A 17,895-nucleotide genomic window follows, 5' to 3' on the forward strand; every position below is an offset into this window, starting at 1 on the left:
ATCAGAATTTGGTGTTTCAGTCACTGATTGGATTCCCTCTTTTAATGTCAAAAGGATGGTTGCTTTGCAAGATTATAAAATTATTAAAGGCTGACCTGAAGACCAAGTGTGTTTATATTTCTGTTGCATGTCCAGCTATCTAAAGAATGTATGTTTTATGGTGAAGTATAACAAATTAACTCTCCAGGAAAATAAACACTTTCTTCAAAGGATTGAATCCAGTGTCTGCACATCTGCATGTCTGTTTTAAGCCTTTATTTGGCTCATTGGACACTTCATGTTAATAACCTCTCTCTTTACAGATCCTCTTCTTTACTTTCCTGCTTTCCTGAGAGCAGGAATACATCCTTCCTTTGACCCCAACTGCATAATAGAACCATTACAACTTACTTGTCTACATTCCAAAAATGTCTATTGATCCTCACAGCACAGTTTACAAATGTTACAGCATCTTTACCATGGAAATGTTTTCTAGAGATTTTAAAAAGCAAAAAAACTTTGACCGGTGGGTCCACCCCTGAATCCCTAGGCTGGGTGCCTTTTCACACAGATCTGATTGGTCCACAGGCTGCCTCCAGTTCTACATCTTACCTTGCACCCTGCAGCCAGATTAAGGAGATAGAGAACACCATGTGCACACTCTCATTCAGAAATGCTTTTGTTTACCCATTGCTCACTGGGCTTACTTGTAAAATTTAAGATTCTGTAGCCTGTACCTTGCCTAACCTGTTTTGGATAATTTTTGCTTTCCAACAGAATTTTCTTAATTAATAACTTCCCTTGACAGGTCTTGCATATCCCCACCAATGTACTTTTATCCACCCTATTTTCCTGTTTCTATACTTAATTTTAAACCTTCAAGGGCCATGGTTATGAGGCTTTTCCAAACTGCACCTATTGGTAGCACTTGTCTGTTTTTCTGCCACTTGGCATTTGTTGCTACTTTGACCTCTCCATTTATATGCTGATAGGGTAGGTGTTATAACCATACCCTTTTTTATGTCCCCACTGTAAATAACCTTATGCATAGTAAGAAGCCAGTGATTGTTGATGGTAATAATGATTCTTGAGGGCATTTTTAACATTTGATTCCAAGTTAATCAGTGAGTACAACAGCCATTTTGAATTTGGTGTCTTATTTTCTCATAGGACCAATGCTGTAAGTGATAGGTTCCCAGGCCAGTCCAGTAATTAACTGAAATGCTTGGCATTTGCAATTCTGAAAACAAAGTACTATTGGGATATGTGAATGTCACAATGAAATTAACAAGTGTTTGATTTGTTCTCTCTGTGGGTTGGAAAGAGGATGATGGGAAAGACAGAGAACTTTGTGGACCTTCTGCAAAGTATGGAAACAGATACTTTAAATTGAGGCTTCTGATTTGTTACATCCAATATCACTTAAAAGCTTAAATGTTGTCTTTTCTTGGCTAGAGATTTGAGCTTTGTGTTCTTTGACAAGATGAGGATCTTTCTTAGCTCAGGAAGCAGAGAGGGCCAATGGAGAATTTTCCTAAAAAACTGGTCCAGAGAAGAGGAAAGAGAAAACTGAATGCAAAATGTGTGATAATCCTCTTCTGCCTTTCCCAAGAAAAAGGTGGGACGGTAGCTTCTGACTGAATAATAGCACATGCTATATATCTGTGAACTGGGTATGTATGACCAAGACACTGCCTGTATGCCATGAAACAAGCGTATTGCATGAATTGGCTGGGAGTCTTAATTACTACATTTTTTTTTTTTTCCCCATAGTTTATTTATATGGAAAGTGTTACAAAGTATAGACATTACATTGCATTTCACTATACATATTTATGAATCTGTATTCCTAGTATAAAAGAACAAAATTAGATAATGAGAAATACAAATTTTGGTAACAATATCCATGATAAAACCCATAGAACTGTATACCACAAGGAGTGAACCCTATAAAGTATAACATTTTAGTTAATAAAAATGCATCAATATTGACTAATCAATTATAACAAATATACCAGACTAATACAAAGTGTTCATAATAGGGGAAACTACGAAACAGGAGAAAGGGGGTATATGGGACTCTATTTTAACTGTTCAGTTTTCTGTAAATCTGAAACTATCCAAAAGATAGAGTCTATTAATTTAAAAAAGGAAATTTGTTTCAAACAAAGCACAAAGAACATTTTTTTCAATGAATTATAATTTGGGAAGTTAAAACACAAATGTGTGTATGTGTGTACATATATATATGTATAATAATTTAATATAATATTTGCTTTCTCAGTTTTATCATTTACCTAATAATGATGCTGGTAGCAAATAACCTTCCTTGGATTTTTTTTTTTTTTTTTTTTTTTTTGAGAGGGCATCTCTCATATTTATTGATCAAATGGTTGTTAACAACAATAAAATTCAGTATAGGGGGGTCAATGCTCAATGTACAATCATTAATCCATCTCAAGCCTAATTCTCGTCAGTCTCCAATCTTCTGAAGCATAACGAACAAGTTCTTACATGGTGAACGAATTCTTACAGAGTGAATAAATTCTTACATGGTGAACAGTACAAGGGCATTCATCACAGAAACTTTCGGTTTTGATCATGCAATATGACCTATAAACCATCAGGTCAAATATGAATATTCATTTGATTTTTGTACTTGATTTATATGTTGATCCCACATCTCTCCTATTATTATTATTATTTTTATTTTTAATAAAATGCTGAAGTGGTAGGTAGATGCAAGATAAAGGTAGAAAACATAGTTTAGTGCTGTAAGAAGGCAAATGTAGATGATCAGATGATCAGGTGTGTGCCTATGGACTAAGTATTAATCCAGGCTAGACAAGGGCTGCAAGACATCCACGGATGCAGAAGATTTCTCTCAAAGCAGGGGGGATGAGGTTCTGAGCCTCACCTCTGTTGATCCCCAAATTCTCACCTGATGGCCCCCCTGCGACTGTGCCTGTCTTAGGTTGTTCCTCCCTTGAGGAATCTTACCCGTCTCTGGCTAACCAGTCATCTTCCGGGGCCATACAGGGAAATGTAAAGTTGGTAAGTGAGAGAGAAGCCATATTGTTTGCAAAGGTTAGCTTTTTACTTCTTTGCAGATTTATGCCCTGTGGCTTCTATGCCCAGCACTTGTCTCGAGGTATCTTTACCACCTGGAGGAATTATGATACTCGGTAAATTCGATATGAGGCACGAATTCTATTTAAGGTTTGTAATTAGGAAGGAAGAAGAAAAGCTATAGATGTAGCATATGAAGGAAACTTGGGAGGATTGATTATTTCTTTGACATATCTTCTTGTATAGTACCTTAAGTATGTATAGGTTTTAAACTACTAACTAATTTGCACACACATATTAACATAATAGGAATACGGTGACATAAACAAAGCAAATGTATAATTACGAGCCATCTCCAGTGAAGCCAAGAAAACCATTTAGGCACCCTAGGCATTTGTGAAAATTTATCTATGATATGATGGATATTGTCCAACTGTACTTGAACCATCAGACAAATTAAAGCAGCCCATTTCTGGGATCTGTTCACATCCCATATGTTCTTTTAACCGTAGATAGTCTATAGTCATGAGATTTTGGGGTGCTACAACTTGCACCCCTCCCAACTCCTGGTTGAGTTCCAACAGTACAGATCCGGTCAAATTCGTTGTCTCACTGTATGCACATGCCAGCCTAGACATCTCCCTCCTCCTTCTTATGGCAAGTCCAGGAGACGGTGGGCTGGATGCAGCCACAACCGCAGCATCGTCCGGATCCCTGTGGAGGCTTTTTGATGATCATCCCCCGGCACGAGTCCTCCAGAGAGTGCTGATGCCGGAAGCTCCTCCTCATATCGTATCTTAGTTCATTTTCTGGGTATCCAAGCTAGGCCTTGATCTTCTGCGTAGAAACAAACAGACCCTTTGCCCACACTTTGACATGCCCTCTATACCACTGTGCAGAACTCATTGGAGGTCAGCACACAGTAACTGCTTTTTTTTTTTTTTTTATTAATTACTACATTTTTAATCTTTAATAGAATGGTTTTACAAATCCTCTTGCTAAAATGCCAGATTCTTTTCATAATGGAACAGTACATACCTCCTACTTAGAACACTAACTATCCCAGGCAACCAAGCTCAGCTAAGCTACTGAAAAATAATATTCAGTACTTCATTCACTATTCTATCCAGCGGGTGACAGTAGATGATTTTTGTTAAGATGTGAAGTATCCCAAAGCATAATTATATTTAATACCAAATGGCAAGAACATACAGCCAAGTTTTTTTAACTTGTCTCCTCTATTCCCTTAAATCTCTTTTCTACTATTAATGGCCATTAATATGCTACAGTTATACACATTGGATTCACATTATGAGACAAATGGCCCCCACAGTTTTAAGACAAGTGAAATAATAAGCAGGACTCCCTGAAAACCTCAGACCAACTGTCCTGTTTTTATCTGAGCATATGTGCTCTGGAATCTACATCTGCTGCAGTGCAGGGATCTCGAGACCCCCTTAGAGTTGTATAAGGCTCTCATTTTCATCTTTTGCCCACAAGTAAAAGGATTTTTAACTATAATATAAAACGAGTCTCACTGATTCTATTTTCTTAGTTTTTCACAGGCATAATACTGAGAAAACAATTCCTAAAGAGTGCAGTGTACTGGCATTTCAGCTTTCTCTTCTCTAGATGAAATAACTACCTTAGTCTTTCCTCACACAATCTATTTCCCTTTCCTTAGGGTCCAGCTGCCTCTACCACATTTTATGAATTATGATTGACATAGAATCCTTGACATTCCGATTCACTCAGAAAAGGGCCTTACTGTTTGTTCCCTGACACTTGCATGTCATGCGCTTCGGGTTTGTGCTGGAGCATGTTGGACGTTCCTGCCGTGGGCCTCACAGTGGAGGACTTGCACTTTTCCTAGCCTTGCGCTCCCAGCCGACCTTGGAACTGAGCTATCCCGACACACCCTTTCGTGGCTATTGATGTTATGCTGTTTTTATAGCACCGTTTTTTTTTTTCTTATGTTTTGGATTATTTAAACCTTAGCTTATCTTTCAGTGTTAATATCCGAGCCTTTTCGCAGCAGGTCTGCATGTCACTCACCAGCAGACTGGAATGGTGGTGGGTTCAGTCCTGTGGGAGGTGTCAGGTCAGCTCCACTCAGCACATTCACCAGAGCAGTAAGGCCGCATTTTCCTAGCTCAAGGATGCCAAGCAGAAGGAACTACCTCACACCCCACTTAACCTATTTCTCTCACAAAGATAATCATACTGATCTGACAAGATTGACTTCTGCAGTAGATAAATTAGGTGCTATGTAGTTTTTAAAGTAAACTAGGTGTAAGCTCACTATGTCGGGCACTGTTCTAAATGCTTCACAAATACAAACTCTGTAATCCTCAAAAGAACCCAAAAAGGTAGATAATACATCCCCATTTTACAGAAGAGCAACTGAGGCAAAGAGAGGTTAAGTAACTTGCCCAAGGTCACACAGCTAGTAAGCGTCAGGGCCAGAATTCAAGATCAAGCAGTCTGACTCCACTCCTGCTATTAACCAGCTTTTAATGGGCTGCCTACAGGCTCTCCTAGGAGACTCCCAGTTTGTATTCCTGTTTATTCCGAGGTAGATACAGCAAATTATCAGCTCTCGGTCTCTGGAATCATAGTTACATTTTAACTTTTGCTACCTCCTCCTTGCCAGTCTTCCTAATATTATTCCTGGATGTGAGAACAAGGTCTCTTACTTTGTTCACCAGTGTGGTCCTCGCACATAGTAGGTACAGGACATAGTTTAAGTCACCTCATAAATTTAGTAACCCAGTGTAACTTTTTCTATCACTTCCCCCAAATGTTCTCAGTATCACATTCCTCCCATAGGCCTTGGACACATGCAGGACCATGAAAACTTGAGCCTCCTGACACTCTGGACTCCAGATGACGCCACACAAGATGGCAATCCTCTGCCTTTTTGTTGCAGCTCTCCTACTGCAGACAAGGTCCTTTTTCATGGTCCATTCAGTGCCATGATTTTCACATTCTTGTGCTTCTATTGGTGATTTTGCTGTTTAAATGCCCCCCAAGCACGGTGAGGCAGGGTTGTCTCATGTTCCTATGAGCAAGAAGCCTGTGATGTGCCTGATGGAGAAAATGCATGTTTTAGAGAAGCTCTGTGCAGGCTTGAGGCATAGTACTGTTGGCTGTGTGTTCTTGGTAGTGATGCAACAAAATACCTTAGATATCTTTAAAGAAAAACATACATGAAACAAGGCTGTATTGATTGATCAATGAAAATGTTGTAGCCAGAGCTGTGGGTACCTAAATCTATATTTCCCCCAGAAGCAATGCTTTAGTATCCACCAGCTCAGAGTCTGTGGAGACGTTCAGATTACAACTACCAAAAGAAACAAGAATCCACTGCAATTACAACATAAGGCAAGTGCTGTACAAAGAACCACAAAATTCTGTGAAGGGAGAGATGACTTCTTTGGCTGAATCGGGGACATTTATGAAAGGGAGCCATCTGAGAGAGGATTCAAATGGTAGGTGACTGTCTAATAGAGGAGGGAAGGTATTTCAAATGCAGAAAACAAGAGTGAGCCATGGAGGAGTCTGGAAACTACAGGGGCTCTGTGGAGATTCATAAGTAACCTCACCTGGCTGAAAGGTGAGTACAGTTTGAGAAGAAAAGCAGTAAAAATAATCCGAACCATTCTGTGGAGGACAATTTAGAGTGTATTTAATCTGATAGGCAAATATGAGCCATGAAAGTACTTGGGTGATTTGCCCAAGAGAAATGAAAAGATAAATCCACATAAAGACTTGAATATGAATGCTGATAGCAGCTGTACCCATAGTAGCTCAAAAACTGGAAACAACCCAAATGTCCATCAGGTGGAAGGATGAACAATTTGTGCTCTGCCTGCACATTGGAATGCTCAGCATTAAAAAGTAACAGATGTGATACAACAATACAGAAGACCCTGAAATGCATTACACTGCATGAGAGAAGCCAGACAGGAGTACATTCTGTATGATTTCCTTTATATAAAATTACAGAGAGGGCAAAACTAATCTGCAGTGACAGAAAGCAGAGAGCAGTGGTGGGATAGGATTCACTGATGAGAGGTACCAGGGACATCTTGGGCATGGTGGGTATGTTCTGCACCTTGAATGTGGCAAGGTTGCATGGGTGCACCCAGTTGTCAAAACTCTTTAAAAGTGGGTACATTTTGTTGCCTATACTTATGCAATTTATATGAGTACACTTTATATAATTAAAATAATGAATTTGTTTTAAAAGAAACATATGATCTGTTTCTGATATGTCTCAATACTTTACCCCATCCAAATGAGCAAACCCCCATGAGAAAGAAAAGTAAAGGGAGAAGCAGAGACACCACACCAAACAAGTTACCAACTGGACACTCCCTTAGTAAGCATCTGATGTAAGGCAAACTTTGTCATATCTAAAGCTAAAGGCTCACAGACATCATCCTATTTGGGACTTCCCATTATCTATACTGTTGCTAACTTGGACTTTATTTGCAACTTCCTATCAGTCATACATATGCTAGTTCCCTTTATGATATATCCTGTATGTATCACCACTATTGGGTGATGAGTGTATCTGACCGGTTTTCTTCTCAAACCATAGCACTATTGAATCAGTGCTAAGAAAGATAAGTATATGAGGTTATCCTGTGGTTAGGAGCCTTGTATTGTCATCTCTCTCTTCAAGGACTCAGTGTGAAATCTGTACACCGTAACACACAGTGCCAGCTACACCAAGATCAGCGCTACCCCGGTACTTCAGTTCTTCGGGTCCTTCCAAAGAATTGTTCTATTAAAATATGTATTTAATTCTAGTAATTCTTTTGTATGTAAGATTGGTATCTCCAGTTACACCCATTATGTAGCGTCTTACGCAGACATCCCAAACCACTGTCAGATGCTCCTAATTTATAGAGTTAAACCTTGATTTAGAAATCTCATTTCTTTTTTAATCATTCAAAACCTGCAGTCCTATGTGCCAAGCATTCTGGGTCCGAGGCATACAATGGAGAACAAGACCCAGTGTGGGCTCTGTGCTCGTCTGTCCCCTGGGATCCCTCATGGCTCCAGACAGGCTGCCATGCCACCTGTTTTGTTGGGTCTCTTCTCTAGGTATTGCCCATCTGCTCTGAGAGTGGTCCTGTTATATGTTGGTTTCAGATTCTCTGTTTAGTATCATATGCTCAAATTCAGAAGAATAAATTTCTAAAAGTGAGCACACATTACCTTTACTGAAGAGTATATAGATGTTGGCCATCTGGCTTCTGCTTTTGTGATGTAGTAGAGAAACTCATTTGTCAAGGAGTGTTGCTAAATGCTCAAAATATTAGCTTTTCTTCACTTGAGAACTGGTTGTGGTTGTGATTTGTTCAGTCAGAGTAGAAAAGAAGCAGCTAGAAAACAGTTTTGGTGTCCCAGCAGCTACAGGCTGGGAAATGCTGCTCTGGATGCATCTTTCACCCATGGTAAGCTTAGCAACATCTGATTTTTCTTTAAGTTGGAGGAATTCCTAAATCTGACATAATTTTTTGTTTCTTTCTTGCTTTCTGTCTTTCTTTAAATGTTCTCTTTAATAAAGAAGTGGAGAGTATCTCAAGAAGACGATTCCTTTCCACCTTAAGGCCATGTTGGGGATGGAACCCACACGTGTGGGTTTTCCTTGGGCTCTGCTTTTTTTGCTTCCTAAGCACATCGTGAAGACGTGTTTCATCAGCCGAGCCCTCTGTGCATGGTTCCAAACTGCTGAGTAAACAGAATGGGAGTCGAGCAAGAGAACGGGGCAAACACACAGAGGCAAATTACAAGGGAACATTTTTAAGTTGAAAACATTGCCCACCCGGAAAAAACTTTGCGGAGAAAAGTATAAGCTGTTTTCAGTTTTCTCTTCAGAAATATTTTCTTACAGTGTTGAGGCTTCCATAATTTAGAAGGAACTATTCCCCAGAGGATTAAAGTTTTGATTAATTCCAAAAGACAGCACGAACGTGGCCCAGCAGGCTTCAAAGCACCTGGTGTTGATCATAGGAAATGAACTCCAAGGCTGGGGAGCAAGAACTCCACTGGGGAGTCTGGGCCTGAGGAAAGCAGTCGGCAAGCAGGCCCTCGGTGCTGGCACCCTAACTCCATCTCAGAAGGGACTCTGGAAATCCACGTGAAGCCACCCCTCTACTGCGGGAGAGCGAACTCCTCCCTACCATAGGCATTTACCAGCCCCTAGGCCAGCTGTGTCAGGGTCCTTCAACCCGAAAGACCCATCTCCAGCCATCCTCACAAAGCGCTAGTGGGAAAAATACATAGTAACAACCACAGGAGAAGCAAAGCCTCGTGCCCGGGGTCTCTGGGAGCAGGAAACTGGGACAGCCCAGAGGTTGATTTTTATACCTGTGATTTCCGAATGCCCAGCTCCAAACTATTCCCAATGCATGACTGATTCTGTCAGTGAGCCATAGCAAAGAAGAGAAATGAGAACAACACACTGAATTTTCATAAAGGAAATTGAGTTGTGCTGTCAGAAGGCCCTCCCAGTGGTGCTTCTGGGTGGTGCCAGGCACAATATGGCCGATGGATCTGATGGTTGAGGACCCAGTCCTGCACCGGCCTCTCTGTGGAGAGGATCCCCTTGTCTTACGGTGCACCGTGTAGGGTTCTCTGCCATGGGTAAGGCATTCAGGAAGCCCCAGATGGGTGTGATCAGGAAAGGCAAGCCCACACCAGGAATATGATCTATCCTCATGAAGAACTGCCAGCCCTTCCAGGACAGAATGGGCCAGATGCAGTGAGTTGCTACCAAAGGGTTGTTAGGTGTCCTTCAGGAAAAGCACAGTATCAGGGGTGCAGCTCTGCCTTCCAATCCTGACAGGCTGGAGAGTCAGAAGCAGCAAGTAGTTAGATTGGCCTTGCTAAGTGGGAGTCCATGCTAGGCGCATATGTGGCCCCCATCACAGCCGCTCCATTCATTTGCCCATCATGCCAGTTCCCGGGGTCAATATAAAAACCTGACAAATGTCACCTGGCTAAGCCATGTGGTCTACCCAATTGTTCAGTGTCTATTTCACGGTGATGCTTCTGATGGACATAATGTGACACAAAAATCTTTCATGCCCACTCCCATAAGTCCATCACATGCCTCTATTCCTTCCCTCCTTCTCTTCCATCTTCCAGCCCTTTTCCTTCCAAGCCCCTGGTCAGACAGCCAGTCCATAGGCTTCTGCCCAGGGACCAGTACACCGTCTCTTAGGCCACGTCCCATTCCACTCAAAGTGGATGGCCAGGTGCAGTGCTCACAATCCCACACATCGGGAAGATTTTCTCTCTCTACTTCTTTCAGAGTCACCCCTGAGTGTGGCTATAATGTAACCATCAAACATTTTCAGCTGACACCCGCACACCGAGCTGACCCATCCATAAACTGAGCTTGAGCTTTATCCTGCTCTGCTGCTGGTCCTGGGACCCCCTAACAGCCGTAAGTGTGAGCTGAGGAAGGGCCTGGTGGAGGCACGGGGCCTGCCTGCCTACCTGCTCATGCAGCCTAGTTGTTGCCTCTGGCCCTGCCTGGGCTTCATCCTGGATGTATCATATCCATCGTAAAATGGACTGATGTGGGTCCATGCAACTATATGCATGGACGGCGCTGACAGAGCCCAGCTCACGGAGGAGAGTTGTGGATGCATGGTCAGTTGGTGCCCAGTAACACAGCAGGGCTACTTCTCACAGGAAGTGTGATTCTCTGCTGTGGATGCGGGACTGACTCTGAAGCCTGGGGGTCTGTGCTGTGCTCCCACTGGGGCTTGCCATAAAGTTCACCCCGCATCTTCAACACCCCAGGGTCTGATGGATCTTACGGACCAAGCAGGGGTGTGGCTTACACTGCAGCCTGGGCGTGATGCCAAGTCCTTTCCTGCTCCTAACCCCACTCTCAGCCCTCAGCCTTTCACATCACCAGATAAGTGGGCTGGAGGAGCGTTCGTGAGGAATATGTTGCCTCCAAAACCCAAAATGGCCTGTCAGGCACTGTGTTTGCCTTTTTGTGATGGATGATGCAAGGTACAGCAACTTGTCTTTTATTTTGGAGATTTTGGGGCAGGCCCCTGACCACTGGGCCTCCAGGAGCCCCACTGACGTGTAGATCCCTGAGACTTCACAGGGCTCATCTCCCACCTCTGGCAAGCATGTCTTCCTAAGCTCTCTGCTTCCGAGGCCCCTCTTGCTCTTCCTGTGTGATCAGCATGATATCCTCAAGGTCACGGGTCAGGGTGGGGTTCTGGGGGACCTCCAGGTGGTTTGGATCCCTTTGTCCTAGACCACGACAGGAGGCAAGAGAGTTGGCACAGCCCCGAGGCAAACTGTAAATAAATACTGCCCATCCGATATGAATGCAAACCACTTGTGACCTCTTCTAACTGGAATAGAAAAGAATGCATTTGCCTACTCAGAGGCTGTATGTGTGTCGTGTCCGTGAAGCCTATATTCATACTAATACGATATAATAACGGATCTAACACAACAGTTGAAATCAGAGCTATTGTTTGGTTGAGCTGCAGTAGTCTGCAGTCAATAGCTAGGACCCAACCAGTTTCTGCAGGGACCAGACTGATGAAAGTAAGAGCGGATATGAGGGGACCACCGCTTCAGAGCTCTGTAAGTGTCTAGTGGGTTTGCGAATCTCACCATCTCCCCCACGATGCAGATCTGTTTTGTATTTTCTTTCTTGGCAGGGAGTGAGGTAGCAGGGATGAGAAGGGGAGGTCCCAGGCCCCAGGCCCCCTGGTGCTGGTAACTCCATATATCAATTCCAGTTTTACATTCAGTAACTGGGGATGTGAGCGCTCGGTGCGTCCAAGAACCCAGGGGGCTACTGTGAGCCAGACTTCAGCCAGGACTTCATTTCTTATCTGACCTCAGTGAGGCACATCTCTAACAAAGGGTCGCAGTGACACTCTAGACCATGTGTATCAGTGTCAGCTCAGACCCTGTGTCCCCAGTCCTCAAAATGTCTGGTATTGTCCTTTCCCCACATGTGGTCCCCTGAGTGAATGGCCACGGGCGCCTTTGGGGGATGCCAGCCTGTGTGTGCTTGCCACGGTGTTGTAGGGCCCTGCCTCCTGTGGGGCATGGCCACACCTTTGCTTACCGGGTCTGTGACTTTATTTAGGGGACTTCCCTTAGCTTTCCACTCCTCCATTCTTGCCTTACCCTGGTTATACATGTGAAGCTGCCCCCTGTTGGCTCTGAGCCACACCCTCCAGTAACGGCTCCCTGACTCCTTGCTGGTCAAGCACACATGGCTGTGCCTCCATCTTGCTGGACATTATGGTCATTGCAGCCTCTAGTCTCTGGTGGGTCAGTGCTGGCCTCTATTCACGGTGTGAGAAACAAATATCAGTGACCCAGCTCTGTGACTGTCCTTTCATCATCAACCCTGGGCAGCAGAGGAAGCCACCACTGACCCTCCTGGTGATGCTGGGCCCCCGTCACCAGGGCCTTCCCGATGGCTGTGGTGGAACCCCAGGGCCCTGCCTGGGACATCTCTGTGGGTCCTCTGGCCTCACATAAGCTATGCTTTCTGGCGTGCAGCCTCTTTCTTCGTTTGCATCTGAGGCCACTTGGGGTCTTTCTCCGCGCTCAGTACTGGCTGCCACCTGCACAGGAGTGCACCCCCTCCTCTGGAAGGCCTCCAGGAGGGTAAATCCCCTGCCCGGTAACGTACCCCCAGCCAGTGAACTCTTGCTTATGCAGTCTGGCTCACGTGCTCAAGCCCCTCAAATCCCAATCCCAGAGATGGTCCTCCTGCTCCTGCTGATACGTGCTAATTTGTTCTGCTCCTTTGGACTATAATCATTTCCCTCCCCATTCAGGTGCAGTCTAAACCCAGCCAGTTACCCGACTGGCAGCCAGGAGAGGAGGGGAGGGCAGCTCTTGAGGGGGCACCTGCTGCCTGGGGGAGAGGCCCCTGCAGGGTCCTCCAGCCCAGGGGAAGTTCTGTCTCTTCCCACAAAGCTCTGTGGGCGCAGGGGGCCTGCACAGCCAGCATCCTCACAGACATCCATCCAGATACCCCTCCCAGGCTGTGGACTATGCTTTCCCAGCCAAAGCAAGGACCTTGGCAGCAGGACAGACCCACCCTGACTACCCAAACATCTCTGTGACTGTCAGGTCCTCAGTCCACCACTCAGCGGTGTCAGTTCTCCACTGCAGGATATCCAGGCCTCTTCATAGAGAGGCCTCCCTGCCCCCACCACCACCCTGGGCTCTCAAACCTAGCCTTCAATGCACCATAAGGGCCCTTCCCATTTACTATCCTCTGCAAGGTCTCCGGACAGCCTGGCCCTTCCCTGCCAACCCCACTATCCCGTGGACATTGTTTTCCCATCTTTGCATTTAAAGGATGACTTCCACCTCCAAGACCAGGTCACCACTGGTGAACTTGTCACAACTGGGCTGCCACCATCCGCCAGGGACTCTCTGTGCCTCACACGCCGCTCAGGACGGTGCCGCCTTCGTCCTCCGGGCAGTGAGCCACCGCGCCTCCAGGGCATCTTGTTTCCTTGGGCCTCTCCCGGCGCCACTGTGTTGGTTCGGGTCCTGCGGGAAGTGGACGCTCTCGCGGGCTAGGCTGTGGGGCTGACCCGGAGGCGGCGCCAGGAAGGCCGCGGAGGCAGCAGCAAGAGCAGGGGGACCTCTCCCCGGCAGGGCCCCGGGCGGCAGGAGCAGGAGGGCGGGCACATGAGAGCCCCTCCGGCCTGGAGGGGAGCTGGCAGGCCTGCACCGCGCAGGAAGGCGCCTGGCGCGGGCCCCCGCCGCCCTGTGCCTGGTCGGGAGCAGCTGGTGGGGAAATGCCTCCGCAGGGACTCGGACAGAGGGCGCGGCTGTGAGCCCACCGTGCTTCCCGCAGCGACGTCTGAGCAGCCCGTTGCCACTGTCACAGCGACATGCCCCTCCCGCCTCGGCCCTTAGCCCCGTGGATGCTTGGATCCCGCAGCGCAGCCCAGGAAAAGGCTCCCGCAGGAGGCGCCCCACGCGGCAGGGGGCCGCTGTTCCCGGCTGGCGGGGAGCGAGGCGAGTCACGGGGCAAGTCTGAGGCAGGCCCAGTCGGAGAGGTATCACACGCGGCGTCTAGAAAGACCAGACTCAGCCGCGGAGTAGAGTGGCGACTGCGGGGGATGGCGTGGGGGCGTGGGCAGACGTGCGAGGGGTACAAACGTGCAGCTAGGAGATGCTGAGTTCTGGGAGCCGAGGCCCAGCAGGGTGACCGTAGTCTATGTACAACACCGTGTTGTATGTTTGCAAATTGCTCAAAGAGATTTTCAGTGTTCTCACCACAAAAAAGTGGTGCCCATGTGAGCTGACGGAGGGTGGCTAGCCCTGTTGTGGTGATCCTTTCACAATATATACCTGTACTGAATCGTTGCACTGTACACCTTAAACTTACACACAGCGTATCTCAGTAAAGCTGGAAAAAAGAACTGAGCAGGTTGGCAAAGCCACACTTTTTCAGGCCTCTTGGTCAAAAATCAGTGACACGTGCTCAATTTGTTTTTTTCTGTTGTGAAGACACATGTGTTTATGAGATTTAATTATACCTTGAGAGGGGCCTTCCTTAGCCATAAGTGTTCATCATTCTTTGTCTTTTTAAATGTCCTGATAGCTTACAGCCTTGATATATTTGGAACTATATCTTTTCCTCCCAACTGATACCCATTTTATCCCAGGAGGAGCTTTGAGGACATGGGGCCGACAGGGCATGAGGTGAATGAGAGGACAGGGAGGGAGAGAGCTAGCCTAGGGCCTTGTCTTGTGGGAAACCAAACAAGCAGGGTCCCGGGATTCGAGGGGGAGGTTCGTGGACTCTGGGGAAGGGAGGCTGCTGGGAGCGTGTGGACCGGCTTTTGAGGCTTCCTGGTGAAGGGATCCTCATGCCCCATCCTGTGCTGGACTTGGAGAATTTCAGGAGTTGGAGTGGGGAAGGAGCACAAGCAGAAAAAACTGACTTACAGGCCCTGTGGCAGGAAAGAGCTTGGCACTCCCGAGGAACTCCCTGGTGTCCAGAGAGATGAACGGGGCATAGCTAAACGAGGTGGCAGAGGCAGGTGTTGGCCAGATGGTCCAGGTCTGTGGCCACATTATGAATTTGGGGCTCTGAGAAGCCTGGGGGCTGTTAAACAAAGCAGGTGCCTGGTCAGAGCTGTCTTTTCTAGTAGCTCTCTCTGGAAGCTAGTGTAGAGAACAGATTGGAGGCGGCAGGATTCTCTGGTAGGGGCAAAGGTCGCAAACAGGCAATTTACAGACAAGGAAAACACAACAGCCAATGCACAAGGGAAAAGATGGTAAGCCTCACTTATAAACAGGAAAGTTTACAAGTCAAAACCACAGTGAAATGCAATTCATGCGCATCAAGGTAGCAACAGTGGAAAAGCTGTCAATACATTTTTGGTGAGAATGTGGGAAAACAGGCTCTCAAACTCTGCAGGACAATTAAGCAGACTCATGAAGTTGAGGATGTGTCTTGTCAGCAATTCTACTTGTAGGGAGATGTCCTATGCATATTCATACCCATGCCACAGAGGATGAGTCTAAGAACATGTATTAAAGCATGGTTTGTAATGCAAAAAAAGGTGGGAAGGGATAACCTAAATGTCCACCAATAGGGGAATAGATGTGTGAATTGGAATAAGTTTATCCTGTGGAATCTATGCAGCAATTAAAATAAACGGGAGCCACTTGCTAACAGAGCTACATCTTGAAATGTAATGTTAGGTGAAAAAAGCAAGTTGCAGGCAGGATTATATGGCATTTGGTACCATTTGTATAATATTTTAGATGCGAAATACTACGTATTTTCAGGCGTATATGAATGTGGTAGGAGTGGTAACCTCAGCCTTAGAGCAGTGGGTGCCCTCAGAGGGAGAAGATGGACAGCAGGATTTAGAAAATCATAAGGACGGCAAGCCAGATTTCAGCTTAATCTACACTCTTCTCATCCTTTGAAATATGTGATGCATTTAATCACTAATGTTAGCATTTGTAAAATCTGAGGAGTGGATGAATAGGTACATGTTATAGCATTTTCTGCACTTTTGTATGTTTAAAATTTTATTAGGAAAGTTTAGGGTAGGGGAAGATGATCACGTAATCTAGGAGAAAATTCCACAGGCATAATCCCAGTGGAAATGAAGAATGGACTGGATATTTGATATTGTGACATGGAAAAGGGAGGGCCGAGGATGTCCTACAGCCTCTGGCAGGGCAGCAGGTAGATGGTGGAGACAGAGAACACAGAGAGGTGAGAGGGGAAGCAGGCAGTGGAGACAGGACATGAACAGAGGGAGTAAGAGGGGAGGTCATGACCTTAGGTTTGTGTTGAGTCCCAGGCACCAGTGAGTCATCCAAACAGATTGGACCCTGACATGCATTCCAGGTGAGAGGCAGCTAACTGCCAAGGACCATTCAAGTGCAGAGACCGGTCACAAACAGAGAGGGTGTGGGTGAGAAAAGGATAAACTGACCAGCACCCCTTACATCCAGTCAAGTGGAGCAGGAAAAAGGAGAATTTGAAATATCATTATATCCTAACAGCCAAATTTTATGAAGCAAACGGAGGGAAATGTTCATGACAAATTAAACAGACAAAAGACTCACTTTTCATTATGTATAGAGTTCTTACAATGATAAATAAAAAGCACTCAGATCTTGATAATCAAGTGGGTAAAATCCTTGAACAGACAATTCACCAAAGAGGAAACACATCAAAAAAAGTGTTAATCAGAGACGTGGCGTTTAAACTGCTCTACTGTCAAAAGGCCAGTGTGGTGCTGCTGATGGTGGTTTGGGACTTTGCTTCTCTTGAATCCTTGCTGGTGAGGGGGTGATAATGTGCAGTGTCTTGTGCATTACCAGGGAGGGTATAGATCTGCATGACTTTCTGGAAAGCAAATTGACAACAGGCATAGGAGTCCTTAAATTATAAATTACCCTGCTTGCTTCTAGTAATTCCACTTTGGGCAAATTCTGAAATGGTGAAAACGCTTTATGCCAAAAATGTATATTTATAATAGCAAAAAAGAGAGAAATAATGTTTAGTAAATTAACTAAACTGTAGTCTCTTCACTGCAAAAAAAATATATAGTTCTAACAGACAATGTTTACAAAGTATGAGGAAATTCTCATGTTACTTCATAAGAAAAAAACTGAATTTTTCACTGTATTTGTGGAATGATCTCAACTGTACGTCTGGAAGCCAATGACAACAAAACAAACTTGTATATTTGACATCATATCAAAAGGAAATAAAGGTCAAGTGGTTAATATTTAACACTGATTTTTTTTCTTGTCATTTTTCTACATCTCCTGTTTTCATAATGAGTATATTATTTCTTTAGTAATGGAATATACATGCACATTATCTTCCAGAGGAAAATCAGTGTTAGGGTTTTTCATTCAGAAGGTAGATGTGTGCATTGTTTGGTTACAGTGAGAGTGGGTTGAATCCACCTGCTTGGAGATGAGCCACGAATAGGAAAGTCTGGGATGTGGCCGCTGCAGCCAATCATGGACTTCTTTGCTGCACTACAATCTGGGGTCAGCTTCAGTCCCTTTTTAAGTATTTCCCTAGGGAAAGCAAGAGTCTCGTGTCCTTTACACATTTCCTGAAAAAAACATTCAAGCGAGGAGAACATAGGAGATAAACCCTGAGCAACATCACAGATAGGCCCGTGCCAGGCACACAGCTGGACTTTGTGCATTACAGCAGCCACAAGCCACATGTGGCTATTTAAATGTACAATTAAAGTAAAATTTAAAGTTCAGTTCTTCAGTCCCACTAGCCATATTTCAAATGCCCAATAATCA

Source organism: Manis javanica, chromosome 13, assembly GCF_040802235.1.
Source record: "Manis javanica isolate MJ-LG chromosome 13, MJ_LKY, whole genome shotgun sequence".
Lineage (NCBI taxonomy): Eukaryota > Metazoa > Chordata > Mammalia > Pholidota > Manidae > Manis > Manis javanica.